Source organism: Meles meles, chromosome 9, assembly GCF_922984935.1.
Source record: "Meles meles chromosome 9, mMelMel3.1 paternal haplotype, whole genome shotgun sequence".
Taxonomy (NCBI): domain Eukaryota; kingdom Metazoa; phylum Chordata; class Mammalia; order Carnivora; family Mustelidae; genus Meles; species Meles meles.
Window position 1 is genome coordinate 38,834,791 of NC_060074.1, and position 16,066 is coordinate 38,850,856.

The 16,066-nt window shown below is 42.4% G+C and overlaps 1 protein-coding gene and 1 non-coding gene across 2 annotated transcripts in view; one reads left to right on the top strand and one right to left on the bottom strand.

Moving 5' to 3' along the window:
- The window catches only part of FBXO36 (F-box protein 36), an 88,840-nt gene that overhangs the window by 17,092 nt on the left and 55,682 nt on the right, over positions 1-16,066 (top strand). The window lies entirely within an intron of this gene.
- LOC123951229 lies at positions 13,905-14,012 on the bottom strand. The gene has a single exon (XR_006820379.1). It is a non-coding gene; the product is annotated as a U6 spliceosomal RNA (small nuclear RNA).

Consider the following 16,066-nt stretch of genomic DNA (forward strand, 5'->3'; position numbering starts at 1 on the left):
TTTTCACATACCCTTTGGTTTTGCAAATAAATGTACCTTTGAGATTCCACTAGCATTTTATTCAAATAAATATTTTGAATATTTTTCACTAAATTAAAACTTGGTATACAAAAGAAATACCTACAACCTCAGATGTTTTTTATACACCAAATTTTAAAGCCTTAGCTTGTGCTTCCATCATCTAGGTGAACATATTTTGGTGCAGGCCAAAGATCTCCAGGCAGAGGCAGGAGAGCGTCTGTCATCACTGTGAACACAGTAGAATTTCTTACAAATGTGTCATTGTTTCAGAAGGCTGAGCTCTGACCAACCCTCTTTGGGTTCATGCCTGTACAAGGCAGGTATAATCAGAGCAGAGAGAGAGAGCCTGAAAAATCAGGAAAAACTCAGACCTACCAGCTCAGCACAGAATCCTGGAACTGAGAGTTTACAAAAACACATTGACCACCTTGCGATAATATCATTGAGCTAGAGGGAGTTTTAACACGTAGTAAGTAATTTTCAAGCTTTTTGTCTAAACTTGGTATCTGTGATAAGGAGACAAGAATTTGGTAGATATAGAGCACCTAGGTGGCTCAGTGGGTTAAGCCTCTGCCTTTGACTCAGGTCATGATCTCAGGGTCCTGGGATGGAGCCCCACATCGGGCTCTCTGCTCAGCAGGGAGCCTGCTTCCCTCTCTCTCTGCCTGCCTTTTTTTTTTTTTTTAATTTTTTTATTTATTTATTTGACAGACAGAGATAAAACAAGTAAGCAGAGAGGCAGGCAGAGAGAGAGGAAGGGAAGGGATCATGACCTGAGCCGAATCTGCCTGCGTTTCTGCCTACTTGTGCTCTCTCTTTCTGTCAAATAAATTTTTAAAAATCTTAAAAAAAAAAAAAAAAGAATTTGGTAGATACTGTTAATGATTCAACCGTGAAATGGAAGTCTTACTACTCACATTCATGGATCTTCTAGATCCTCTGAACTGATATCCTAAAAGCAGCAACATGAATTTTTTAAAGTTTTTATTTCAATTCATTTATTCAACAAATGTTTAAATACTTTCTATGTATCCAATGTTATCAGTTGCTGTGCCAAGCACTATGGTTACAGTGGGGAGCAGAACTGCATGTTCTCTGCCCTCACTGGAGCTAGATGCTGATCATATAAACACATAAGCCAAACTAAGATGGGAACCAAACAAGATGTCAACCATAGGGGCAGCTGGGTGGCTCGGTGGGTTAAGCCTCTGCCTTCGGCTCAGGTCATGATCCCAGGGTCCTAGGATCAAGCCCCGGACTGGGCTCTCTGCTCATCGGGGAGCCTGCATCCCCCTCTCTCTCTGCCTGCCTCTCTGCCTACTTATGATCTGTCTCTCTTGCTTGCTCGCTCGCTCCGTCAAATAAATAAAATCTTAAAAAAAAAAAAAAGATGTCAACCATAGTAAGTGCTGTCAAGCGCCCAAGTGCCCAAGGATATGGCCTGGTCTGGGAGGTCAGGGAAGGCTCTCCAGAGGAAGTAAAGCTTGATCTGCCATCTGGAAGACTGGGTGAATGGAAAGAAGGCCAGTGCTGCTCAAATGCAGAGAACATGGTGGTGAAGCCATGGAGGTTTCTTAGAACATCAGGAGCGGTGTCCTGATTCTGAGGTAAGCAGACACCATGGATATGTTTAAGAGGATGAAGTGGCTGGCATTCGATATTTCGATAATTGTGAGACACACTTTTTTTTTTACATCTTAATATCTCCCAAATCAACATTTAGTTTTTTTCTTCTTTTTGGACTATACATAAAATAATGATGCAACTTAAAGTCGATGGCATTTTAATGAGTTGACGAAATATGTTAATCAGGTTTGCATTTTTAAAAGATCGCTAGGATATAATGTAGGGAACAGATTTATGATTGTCTGCATGGATCAGGGTTTTCTTTTTATTTTATCACCAAATGCTGAAATTAACTGACTGTGGGTGCTGAGTTACACTAATATTCATCTTCGTCTGTGTTTCACTGCCTAATTTCAGAATGCTGTTTTTATGAGAATAGTTTCTTTGTTCTTGTTAACTTCATAATACTATTAATCTAAACATTTAAAAACTTCATAAAATATCCCTTTTGTTTATTTGATAAACATAAATTGATATAAATCCACATAAGTCAATGAAAATAACGTCTTATAGAGTTTCCCTTAATAAAAGGGTTCTACTATGAAAAAGTCTGTTCTAGGTAATAGGGATGCAGCAAGGTTTCTTGTCGAGGAGAATGGCATGAACGCAGCTGTGTGGACAGCATGAGGGAGAGGGAGGAAGGTTCCATGAGAATGGAAGAGAGATTGGCAGTCAGATTCTTAAAGGGTCTCATTTTCTTATCCAAAAAAAAAATATATATATATGGGACGCCTGGATGGCTCAGTCATTAAGCGTCTGCCTTTAGCTCAGGTCATGATCCCAGCGTCTTGGGATGAGTTCCACATCGGGCTCCTTGCTCAGCAGGAAGCCTGCTTCTCCCTCTCCCACTCCTCCTGTTTATGTTTCCTCTCTCACTGTGTGTCTCTCTGTCAATAAATAAGATCTTAAAAAAAAGAGAGAGAGAGAAAGAATACTTACTACTTCATAGTAATGTTTTAAGGATTTCACATATACAAATTATTGGCAAAATTCCCTTCCTACCTTACCTTATATTCTGGCACATTCCTTTAGTTCCAAGATGAGTTTTTGTCTTCTCTAAAACTATTAAAATGTCTCTATGGCATTTTTTTTTGTAAGAGAGAGGTTGGCATTCCACAGGAAAAAGTTATTTACATATTCATATCCTTTTATGCCAAGCTGCATTTCAGTCGTTGCCTCTAGCTCCTCCATTACTCTCTTCCACATGGTCATTACTTAACACAGGTTCTCTGTTCCTTGAATACGGCAGCCATCTTGGCCTTTGCAAAGGCTCCACATAAGACACTACAGGGAATAAGAGGCAGTTGGATGCATTTTTACTGGTTTTTGTATGTTGTCTACTGGATAAATTTATTTTTTCCAATTAATAGATTTTAAGCAGTGAAATATTTCATATATTTATAAAATAAATAAAAATTATTCCTTCTATATTACCTTTCAATACTGATTTTCTTTTTACTCTTTTTTCTTTTCTGGAGGAAGGTTACTAACACCAAGACTACTGTATTACTGGCATAACTAAGAACATTTGATGAATACAGAAAGACATAGTGAACACATATTTATCATATACTCACTACAGAGTCATATACCTTTTGAGTAAGGATTGTACTTCTGGTAGTTAAGTCTGCTATAATGATGTCTTTCTGATTTGTGGAGAAATTGGTTATGCAACCCAAGTAGGTATGTGTTATCGTTGAACTGTGTCCTCCCCCAAAAAGATGGTGAAGTCCTAACCCCCTTTACCTCATATAGTGACCTTATTTAGAAATAGGATTGTTGGGTGCCTGGGTGGCTCAGTGGGTTAAGCGTCTCCTTCGGCTCAGGTCATGATCCCAGGGTCCTGGAATCCAGTCCCATATCAGCAGGCTCCCTGCTCAGTCTGCTTCCCCCTCTCCCTCTGTACATTCCCCTGCTCATGCTCTTTCTCTCTCCCTCTCTCTCTCTCTCTCTCAAACATCTTTAAAAACAAAACAAAACAAAAGAAGAATTAGGGTTGTTGTAGATATTATTAGTTAAGATGAGGTCATGTTAGAGTAGGGTAGACACTACTCCAGTACAACCAATGTTTATAAGAAGACAGCCATGTGATGACCAAAGATTGTCAGCAACCCACAAGAGCTAGAAGAGAAAAGGAAGGGTGCAGAGGGAGCATGGCTCTGCCAACACCATAATTTCAGACTTCCAGGCTGCAGAACTTTGAGGCAAGAAATTTCTACTGTGGGACGCCTGGGTGGCTCAGTTGGTTAAGCAGCTGCTTTCGGCTCAGGTCATGATCCCAGCATCCTGGGTTCGAGTCCCACATCGGGCTCCTTGCTCTGCAGAGAGCCTGCTTCTCCCTCTAACTCTGCTTGCCACTCTGTCTGCCTGTGCTCGCTCGCTCTCTGTCTCTCTCTCTCTCTGACAAATAAATAAATAAAATCTTAAAAAAAAAAAAGAAAAATTTCTACTGTTTTAAGCCACTCAGTTTGTGCTACTTTGTTAAAACAATACTAGGAAACTAATACAATATGTAAGGACATCTGTTGCCCACCTACTTGATTCACCTGAATGTATCAAGGGAAAACAAAGTTGTGTGGATATGTCAGTCTTTACATACCTGTCTCAACCCCATCTGAGGTAAGTCACCATCCGAAATGTACAGTCCCTCCCCTTGTCAGTTAATTGGACCAAGATGGACATCTGTCTTTAGGTCAGTGAATTCATTAGCTGACCAGCAACTGTATGACTTGTAGGGCCTGGTCTGAAAAGGTGATCCTTCATTTGACAATTTGGACAAGAAAAGATATAGCCAACTAGCTGCAGGGAACTGAAATAGGAAAGTAAAGAAGAGGTTTAAAGTGGCCATTCTGAACCATATGGAAGCTACTGGACAAGAGGAGCAGGAGAAAACACCACAAGAAGGGACACGACCGTGGGTGGCTGTGGTGGCACAGAGGAGGGGGAGCTCGGCTTTGGGGATGTGGCTGAGATGGCAGGTCATCTGTCTACGGCCAATGTCACCTTTTAGAAAAGAACTGAACTTTTAGGTGTGCTTAAAGCTGCCTAGCTAAGAGATTGCACATTCCACCTCCCTGGTAGCCAGATGTGACCTTGAAGCTAAGTATTCAAGACTCCCAGGACATTTTCCATAGGGTGGGGTGGGGTGAGGGGCCTCTCCAGCTGGCTGCTTAGAAATAAACCTCTTGGGCAAGGAAGGGGGAGAAAGGATGATGGGAGACAACTTACCCGCCACCCCCCACCACATCCTGGCCCAGCAAGGAGCATAGGATGTAGTGCTCTCTGCCTTCCCACCGTATGCCACATTCTGTCCCTTTATCTCTTTTCCTTCTTGTTTATCTTGACCTTTCCTGAATTACATGTTGGTGAGGTCCTTGGGATTCTTCAGCCCACTTAATGTGAGTGGGTCTTTGTCATGAGAAGACCTAGACTTAGTGATAGTAGGAATCTTGGCAGCTCAGCTGTGCTTCAGAGACTTGAGGGCGTTGCAGATCCCAGGGGCCACAGGACTAGCCTGGTTCCACTCAGCGAAGCTCATCAGGGCTGATCTGCTGCCCTACTATGGGACTCGGCCCCTGCATCTCCCTCCTTGGCTCTAGTCTCTGTGTCCTGCTTATGCTGCCCCTATCTGCTACTCAGTTCTAGATCTAGTTCCCGTTTTCTCCAGAGAGAGGATCTCATGTTTTTATTCAGCCACTTGCCCCTGTTGGGGAGTTTTTTCCAACAGGCCTCCTCCTTGGCCACAGTCAAGCCACTATACTGCCTGTCCTCGGGTCTTGTGTGAAGAGCTGACGGTTTTGCCACCAGTGTCTATCTTCCTTCTTGTGGTAATAGTGCCCTGATTTTCCTCCAGGAAATCACCCCTACCTCGTATTCATCGTATATGAACACAGACCAAAAAGCTGACCCTGACCTCGTCAAGTAGCGTTGGTTACTGGGAAACGGACTGACAACCCAACGAAAGCCAATTTGATGTTAAAACTGTGGAGAGGCGCCTAGGTGGCTCAGTGGGTTGGGCCTCTGCCTTTGGCTCAGGTCATGATTTCAGGGTCCTGGGATCAAGCTCCCCATCCGGCTCTCTGCTTAGCATGGAGCCTGCTTCTCCCTCTCTCTCTGACTGCCTCTCTGCCTACTTGTGATCTCTCTCTCTGTCAAATAAATAAATAAAATCTTAAAAAAAAAAAAAAAAACTGTCGAGAAAGGAACATTCCTTTTACCCCTGGACTCAGAGGTGTAATGACAGGAGCCTAGAGCTACCAGCAGCCATCTTGTCCTCACCGAGGAACTGCTAGGTTGTCACCACCAAGGACAACCTGCCTACAAATGCAGCCAACACAGAGGAAGAAGCCAAGAGGTAAAGAGAGATCCGGTCTCTGTGGCCTCCTTTTTAGCTTCTGGAGCCACCTGGGCCTATGGCTGTGTAAGTCAGTCAGCTTCTCTTTTTCACCCAAACTAGGCTGACAGGGTTTTCCATCACCTAAAACTGAAAACGTCCTCACTGGTCCAGGTCACATGGTCACCCTGGCCCAATCTGCCATGGCAAGGGTGGCAGGCCAGATGTCACCTGCAGAAAAAAGTGTGCTCAAGGAATTTCAGCTCCAGAGATGGGAGATGTGGTTGAGATAGGCAGTGCGATGCTCAGCTTCTCCAAACATAAATGAGAAGGATATGCAAGGCAAGATTAACAGTTTTGGGTTCTTGGGGTGCCTGGGTGGCTCAGTCGTTAAGCATCTACCTTCAGCTCAGGTCATGATCCCAGGTCCTAGGATCGAGTCCCACATCGGGCTCCTGGCTCAGCAGGGAGTCTGCTTCTCCCTCTCCTCTGCACATGCTCTCTCTCTCTGTCTCTGTCTCAAATGAATAAATAAAATCTTTATTTTAAAAAAAAGTGTTGGGGTGCCTGACTGGCTCAGTGGGTTAAAGCCTCTGCCTTCGGTTCCGGTCATGATTCCAGGGTCCTGGGATCGAGCCCCACATCGGGCTCTCTGCTCAGCAGGGAGCCCTGCTTCCCCCTCTGTCTCTGCCTGCCTCTCTGCCTACTTGTGATCTCTGTCTGTCAAATAAATAAATAAAATATTTTTTTAAAAAAAAGTGTTGGGTTCTTAAGTTATGATGGCTATATAGGACAAAAAACAAAAATATAGAACAGTAGCCTCGAAAAGCATTTGGGATGCCTGGGTGGCTCAGTCGGTTAAGTGGCTGCCTTTGGCTCAGTTCATGATTTCAGAGTCCTGGAACTGAGTCCCACATCAGGCTCCTTGCTCAGCAGGGAGCCTGCTTCTCTCTCTGCCGGCTTTGCCTGCCACTCCCCCTTCTTGTGCTCTCTCTCCGACAGAGAAATATATAAAATCTTTAAAAAAAAGAAAGAAAGAAATGAAAAGAAAAAAAGGGGAAAAAAAAAAAAGAAAAGCACTTGAGTAAGTATGTGAAGCATTCAGGAGCCTTGGCCCATTGGCAACTTTGCAGGCACTCCATGGTTGTGTACTTGACCCTAGACAGACTGCTGTTGTGGACATCTCCCAAAATCTTTTTCACAAAAACTGCATGAGGTTGTGTGTGCTGAATAAAGAGGGTTGCCACAGAGTAGTATGTGTTTGTTGACTTAAATACTTCCCACCTTTCTTGAACACAACCTCTCCCAAATTCTCCACAGCTAAAAACCAGCTGTGTTTGAGAAATCAAAGCAAAATCAAAACTAAAATAAAGCTGGCAAACAAAGAGATGTTTGTGTTGATGTTCTAGGCAATTCCACATTAAAACACTTGCATTTATTTAACAGTTCCATTTATAACTTTCCAGGGGTTTTTTTGGTGTTGTTTTTGTTTTATTAAGTGTGGAGCCCAATGCAGAGCTTGAACTTACAACCCTGAGATCAAGACCTGAGCTGACATCAAGAGTCAGACAGATACTTAACCAGCTGAGCCACCCCAGTGCCCCAACTTTCCAGTTATTTTATAAATACTAATTATTATAGTATTCCAAGTATCACTCCTTTATTTTTTTTTTTAAATTTAAATTCAAGGTAGTTAACATACAGCGTAATATTGACTTCAGGAATTTAACGATCCACCACTCACATATAACTGATCACAAGTGCCCTCCTTGATGGCCATCACCCATCTAGCCCATCCCCCACCCAGTTCCCTCAGTTTGCTCTCTGTAGTTAAGAGTTACTTACGGTTTGCCAGTATTATTCCTTTAATCATGAGGTTGTCAAGAATGAGTTGCTTAAGGCAAAAAGAATTATTAGTACCTGAAAGTCCAGCTTATTACTACTTTTTTCTTAAGATTTTATGTCAGAGAGAACAAGCAGGGGAGAAGCAGGCAGAGGGAGAAGCAAGCTCCTCATTCAGGGCCCCGCCCCCCATGCAGGACTCCATCCCAGGACCCTGAGATCACAACAAAAACCAAAGGTAGATGCTCAATCGCTTAACCGACAGAGCCACCCAGGCATCCCTATTACTACTTCAACTATAAAAGAAAAAGTGGGCACCCAGCTGGTTCAGTCGGCAGGCCATGGGACTCCTGATCTCAGGGTCATAGATTCAAGCCTCACATTGGGGGTAGAGATTACTTTAAAAACTATAAAAAGAAAAGAAAAAACAACTTCTGAGAGAGAATAGCAAACTGGTATTTTATAAGAAAATGGAGAGTTTAGGGGCACCTGAGTGGCTCAGTCAGTTAGGCGTCTGTCTTCGGCTCAGGTCATGATCCCAGAGTCCTGGCATCAAGCCCCACATCGGGCTCTCTGCTCAGCAGGGAGCCTGTAAAAAAGAAAATGAATAGTTTAGGCTTATGCAGAAAAGAAACGTGTGCTATAGCTTGACCTAGGTTTAGATAGCTAAAGGTCGTTGTTGGGGTTTTTTAAGAGAAAAAGAAGAAGAAAGAAATTAGGATAGACATGGTTTATTACTGTTCTATTTTAGATGAGAAATAGTGAACAACATTGACAAAGCCACACGTTGGGTAGAAGGGAGGTGGGGGGAATTGGCACGGCGGTGAGGGAGGCAGGGAGACAGCAGTGTGGTAAAAGACTTTATAAGGAAACCATAATCGATATCGCCAATATAACATGGTAGTTAAAAACACGGATTCTATAAGCAGATTCCACTATTTACTAGCTGCTAGATTGGAGGCAAGTTACTACCCTCTACTTCAGTTTGTTCATCTAAAAATGGGTCTAATTATGATACCTCATAGTCTGTGAGAAATATATGGGCAAATAAAGAGCCTAGAACAATGCCTGGCATATAGTAAGTGCGATATGTGGTTTCTTATTACTATTATTATTAGTGAGGTTGGTTGGTTGATTCGAAGTGGAGACATTTTAATACTAGACCAGTACTTCTTCCCTATTTTTTTTTAAAGATTTTATTTATTTATTGACAGACAGAGATCACAAGTAGGCAGAGAGGCAGGCAGAGAGAGGAAGGGAAGCAGGCTCCCTGCTGAGCAGAGAGCCCAATGTGGTGCTCCATCCCAGGACCCTGGGATCATGACCTGAGCCGAAAGCAGAGGCTTTAACCCACTGAGCCACCCAGGCGCCCCTTCTTCCCTATTTTTAAGTCAGTTAAAGTACGCTTTTTTAAACACCCTGAAGCAGGGAACACAAAACATCTGATAGGACCAACGAATAAATCATTACAGAACTGAAGTTGGGCGCCTGGCTGGCTCAATGGGGAGAGTGTGTGACTTAATCTCGGGGTTCATGAGGTCAAGCCCCAGACAGGGGTGTGGAGTCTGCTTTAAAATAAATAAGGGGCATCTGGGTGGCTCAGTTGGCTAAGCTGCTGTCTTCGGCTCAGGTCATGATTCCAGGATCCTGGGATCGAGTTTTGCATCAGGCTCCCTGCCCAGCAGAGAGCCTGCTTCTTCTCTCTCTCCCTCTACCTGCCACTCTACTTACTTGTGCTATTTTTTTGTCAAATAAATAAATAAAATCTTTTTTAAAAAACAAATAAATAAATTAGTGGGGAAAAAAATGAAGTCATATTCTGCCCCTTGAAGTCAGATTCTGATCCAGACTTGGTTCTTTGTTTTTCTACACTCAGGCTGCTGAGTGCTCCCTCCTCCTTGATGTGGTCCTCCTCCCCCAACCCCTTTATGTCCGGTTGGAAGTCAAGTCTGTCCTCCCTTCCTCTCGTGTTCATCTGTCACTACCTCCGTGGTGCTCCCTCAGTGCCTCCCACCAGCTCTGCTGCTTCTCCCATTTGATCTCCACACCCAGTGCCATCCTCCCACCTGCCCCCCACTGCCAGGGGACTCTTCTGAAATATTGAGGGGGAAAATGCAGTCCATCCTCATTATTCATAGATCCTGTATTTGTGAATTTGCTTGCTCACCGAAATTTGTATAACCCCCAAATTGATGTTCTCCTGACATTTCTGTAGTCATTCTTGGATCCCTGCAGAGCAGAGAGAGAAACTGAGTCCACCCACTGGCATGATCCCAACTGAGGCAGAACAGGGCAACTTGCACCTGCCTTCATGTGTCAGCTCTCATTCTGTAAACAACCCAGTGTGCATTTCATGGTCCATTCAGTGCCATGGTTTTCTTATTTTTGTGCTTTTTCTTGGTGATTTCACTTTTAAATTGGCCCCAAGCTTCGTGCTGAAGGGCAGCCCGGTGTTCCTAAGTGCAAAAAAGCTGCGATATGCCTGATGCAGAAAATACATGTGTTGGACAAGCTTCCTTCAGACGTGAGTGGTAGTGCTTTTGACTATGAGGCCTGTGTTAATGAATCAACAATATATATTAAATAAAGTGTCTTTAAGCAGGAGCATACATAAAACAAGGTTATGTATTGATTAGTTGATGAAAATGTGACCAGAGGCTCATAGGAACCTGTCCTTGCCGTTCCCTTAGGACAGTGATTCGCTAATTCAGCAACAGCAGTGACTTTCTAGAACCTAAGTTCTGTGCATAACAAGAATCAGCTGTCCACATACACGCACACAGACTTTTTGGAGTATTTGGTTCTCCATTTCACTTATGGGATATTGACCTGTACAATCCGGCCCCATTTCCCACTCTTAATGCGTCTACTGATCTTTGCCACAAAAATTTTTTTTCTGCCCAGAATTCATTTCAGCCGCTGCTCCTCCCCACTACTTCCACCTCCACACCTGTGAAGAATCCACTGAGGGGCAAGCAGATGGATGGCCACATGACTCAGGCCCATCACCATCTTGCCCCCCCCCACCTCCAGGACACCTGTGCATACTTGACAGACTGGCCCCATGCAATTATTCCCTGGGATTTTTCACCCTCAATTAGAAAGAGTTAGTTTCTATTTTCTTTGGGGATCCTCCAACGGGGTGATGTAGACTTGCAGTTTCTAGCTGCCAGGCTCCCCACTTGCATGAGTGACACACATTTGCGATAGAAGATGATGAGGCCAACAACAGAGAGGGTCAGAAACAGAAGGAAAGGGAGAGTTGATAATCTGAGGCTGTCATTTTGCACCCCTGGATCCCATCATGCCTGAGGCTAGCCACACCACTGTCTTTCCAAGTTATATAACCTGACACGACTGCTTTCTTATTTAAACTCCAGATTGAATTTCTGTCTCTTGAGACTCAGGCAGTCCTGAGTAATACACCCAGACATTTTTGATCTATCTGGAATGCATTCTAGTACTCTACTCTAAATCACGGGTTTCTCCCTAACGGGGATTTCTTGTCTGTGCAAAACTGAGTGTACCTGGATTGCCTTCTGTAAATCTTCTCTGTAAGATTTTTCATTTCAAGTCTCTTCCTCTTTTGGATACATGGTAAAAGAGGAAGCTGGGAATTGGGAAGATCTGAAAGGGAAAGAAGGAACACAGGAGGAGCAAGCTTGCCGTGCAGCCCTAGGAGGGAGAAAGGAAGCAGGGGCCCGTGACTCAGGCCTTAGAACTGCATTCTGTGGATCCTGTATGATCCATGTGGGTGCAGCCAAATCTGTGTCCTGCTGTGTCTGAGACATGCTATGAGCTCACCCCATGCTGCTTGTTTAGGGGGCTCTTGTCCTCCTGTAGACATCATCTCGTCACTTCTGTCGTTCAGCCTTTGCTTACACTGCCCCTGCCAGGCACATACCCCAGCCACCCTTTACCCCAATCTTGCATATTCATCCTGTTCTTAGGTCTATCTTCATCTCTGCCAGGAATCCCCTTAACTGGGCCTTTGTCAGGCATTAAGTTTGAGGAAAGAGCTTGAGAAATAATAGGTCAAATAAGGTTACCCCCAATTTTTCCTTCTTAAACATCCAAGTGACTCTGGATAGTGGCAGCCAACAGCATGCAGTCATAAAAGCACAAATAAATGAGTATTTGAGTAAGCAAAAAGACCCTGAAGAAAATATCTCTTGACATGATATCAGCAACAGGGCAACATCAGTTTCTTAGGCTCCCATGGAGACTAATGGGAGAGAGAAGCAATTTCTTTTCTAACAAACCAAGATGATGAATGGAAAGTTGCTTTGCTAATATAAGCTTTGTAGACTAAAAGTTGCAAGTGCCTAAGGTCTGTGTTCAGCTTACACATGATCCCGAATCGGGTGCTTAGCTTAATGCTGAGCACACAGTGGGAATTAAGTAAATATTTGTTGGGTTAATAAATATTAACCCTCTTAACTGTGATATTTTAGAAGGAAGTATGGAACACAAAAATGGCACAAAACACAGAAGTGGCCACAAGGCAGAGAGTGTGGTCGGGAAAGGTTTTATGGATGTGTCTATAGGATCTGAATCTTAAAAAAAAGAGAGAGAGAAAAAGGAATAGATCTCCAGGAATTCTAGGCAGGAGGGATCCTCTTTAGCAAAGTCACTGCATTGTGGAACTGCGAGTGATACATTGAAATGAGGGGCACAGTCGGGGTTAATGCAAGGCGATGCTGATAAAGGTCACTGGCTGGGAGACCTCATGTGCCATACCAAGAATTTTGTCTATGGAGAGCCTTTAAAGGATTTTATGCGGGTCGGGGGGAGAGTGAGAGAAAGCCATCCCATTCACCTCGCATTTTAGTAAGAAGCCTTTGGCTTCCATGTTGAGGGTAGCCTGGATTGGTTCAAGCACGGAGGCAGAGAGTCATGAGATTTGATTTTGATCCTCAAGAGCACACAGGAGATGAGGGGAATGTCAACAGTTGTTATGGAAGTGAAATCAATAGAATTTGGTCATGAAGTCAATGTTCTGATGAGAGAAAGTTAAGCGTCTATAATGACTCAGCTGGTGCTACCAAGGTAAGGAATGCAGGAAGAAGTGTTTGTAAGACAAGATGAGGGGACCCATTTTTTTGGTAGTTGATTGTTAACGTGCTGGTAGATTACCCAGATGGGTATACACAGTCATCAGCTGGCTCATTTGCTAAGTCTCTGGTGATCAGGAATGAAAATAAAGATTTTGACTCAGCAGCATTAAAGCTATGGATGAGATGACCTGGAGGGAGGAGAGAAGTCAGCTAAGCACAGAGCTTTAACACTGAAGCACAAATCAAGGCAGAGTAACACATATATCCCCACATTTGTGTGTTCTTTGCACTTTTGTGGGAAGGGATGGAAAGGTGGGGCCGTGTACATCACTGATACTGGTAGCATGAACTACACATGCTATTTGAGAATATGCTAAATATTTGTCCTTGTAACTAACACAATGCAATGGCAGTGGGAACAGTTGGGTAACAGGGTTGGTAAAGGCTTGGGAAATGGCACCCGTTGTGTGGTATTCACAGGGGTGTGAATTGGTTCCTCCTTCCTATGGCAGAAACTGTTGGTTGTCCCCAGTATCTACTTTCCCTTGTCCTCAGTAAAAGAACACCTGACTTTTAACTGAACATAAGAGCTTCCCAGAAAAAAAGACTACATTCCCAGTCTGCCCTGTAGCTATATGTAGCCACAGGACCAAATTCTGGCCAATGGATGTCACCAGAAGTGGTGAGTGTGACTTCACACGAGAGCATTGGGAGTTGGACCCTTCTTGTCTCTTCCTTCTTCCTGCTGGCTGGAATGCAGATTCAATGCTAGAATTTAAGTAGCCCCCTCACACCATACAGAAACAGCCAAGTTCTGAAGATGATGGAGTACCAAAATGAAAGGTGCCTTGTCCTCTGGGTCAAAAATTGCCTCATCTTCTACATAACCCTCTGTCTTGTGTAAGCCATCTTGTTGGGTGTTCTCTTGAAGTCCACTGAACCTCGTCCTTACCGATTTGCTTCCCAAAGACAGTTTGGCAATATTTAGTCAAGTAGTGTGTGTGTGTCCTTTTTTTTTTCTTTTTTAAAATATGGAACACTTCACGAATTTGGGCGTCATGCTTGCGCAGGGGCCATGCTAGTCTTCTCCGTATCGTTCCAATTTTAGTATGTGTGCTGCCCAAGTTGAGCACAGTGTGTGTGTCCTAAGCCTACCACTCCACCGTAGGGAATTTACCTTCAGGAGATAATTGCCCACATTTGAAATGCACATAAACTGGATATTCATCACAGCATTGTTTATAATAACCAAAAATAAGATGGAGCAAACTAAAAGCCCTCCAGTAGCAAATTGGTTAAATAAATCATGAATACTTCTGTATAAGGGAACACTGTGAAACCACTAGAAATGACTTTATATTTAGACATTGCATGAATCAATGTCTATGACAGAATAAAAGAATAGTTCACAAATGAGCATGTTCACTATTATCCCATTTGTGTAAAACTGATAAGTATACACATAGGCAAACACACACAGATTAATCTGTGTTTGTAGAGTCTGCTTAATACCTGGAAATGAGGTTTTAGATTTTGTCTTTTTTTTTTTTTAACTTACCACTGTGCTTTGTGTTATTATTGGAACTGTTTGCAATCAGCTTTATTACCTTATAAAAACCATAAGGGCTTTTTGATGTTTTAAAAATGTTCTCTTTAAACAATTAATATCATTAAGAAAGTAATATGGGGGGTTATCACCAGCAAACTGTTCTGAAAGAGGTGTAGCCATTGTTGCTAAAAGCCAAATAAATGAAAACACTCTGCAGGGAAACTGACAGCTTTTGGTGGGTCGTCTATAGTTGGTGAAGACATCCTAATGGGCAGATTTTTAAAGCTTTCTACTGAAAAAAATAGTTGGATCTTAATTGATTCCCTCCTCAATGGACAATATATTTCAATTCTTCGATTTTACTTTCTGTAGATCTGGGGAGTTGGGGTGGGGAAAGGAAATATATTTATGGTTTCCGTGTAAACTTCATTCATTTAGGATTCCTTATTTTTATTTTTTCTTCAGAAATGTATCCACAGTAATTTTTAGCAAATCTGGGAAGATATTTTTTTATGCACACAGTATGGGTTTTTAAAGATGGACTCCTACCCCAGAGTAACTCTGTGCAGTTTATCTCCTCACCACAATCTCGGGTTATTTATTATATTTTATGTTTTATGTCATTTTATTTTTTGGTATGAAAAGCTTATTTACAAAGACATGCAATGCACGTATGCAATTCATAGCAGTTAAATGCGAATAAAATAGGGTAGCTCCCTAAAGAGGTAAGGCTAATGTTCATCTATTAGAATGAATAATATCTATTAGAATTAATAGAATACATCTATTCACTGTAGGACCTCCCGATTTTACAATTCTAATATATCACCTCTTTTTTTGAGGGAGTGCTTGCCACTTTGACTAGAGATAGGCTGCAGTCCAGTCTGCAAAAATTTTAGCCCTTTTGTGGAGCTTAATCTTTTCCTCTTTTATGGCCGTTTGAGTGACACTGCAGGAGAATCCCGTCCTCGTTTTCATCCTGTTGATTTCTCCAGGATTTGCCCTTACTTAGCATTTCAAAAAGGAAGAAAAGCAGCGGGCAGTCATTATTTGGTAACATCCCCCCCCCTTCTCTACTGCTCCCTAGGCTGTAAAATCAGAAGATGTGGCTGAATTGCTGCCTTAATTTTTAAATTATTTAATATGCTTAAGTATGATTAAAGTATTTAATTTTACTTAACAGAAAATAGTCTGCTCATTTACAGAAAAGTGCTTTTCTGGTATTTTTGTAACAGTAAGAATTTCTCAGTTGCTTAGATTTCCCTTGCTTGGTATCCCTAGTTTATTCTTTTTGACTTTTAAATGAAATACATAAATGCTCAATGAGTGTACATACTAAGCTTTGTTTAAACAGAAGTAAATTAATGCAAAGTAAATCTAAATGTTTGTGAATATAAATCTATAAATAGAAAGGTTACTTGAATTTTGTATCTTCCAAAGTATAACTTTATGGAGTTTATATCCCACATGTTGATGACTTCTAAAACCTAGGAAACTTATTTTCTTTCTTTCTTTCTTTCTTTCTTTCTTTCTTTCTTTCTTTCTTTCTTTTTTTTAAGATTCTGTTTATTTATTTGACACAGAGAGACACAGTGAGAAAGGGAACACAGCAGAGGGAGTGGGAGAGGGAGAAACAGG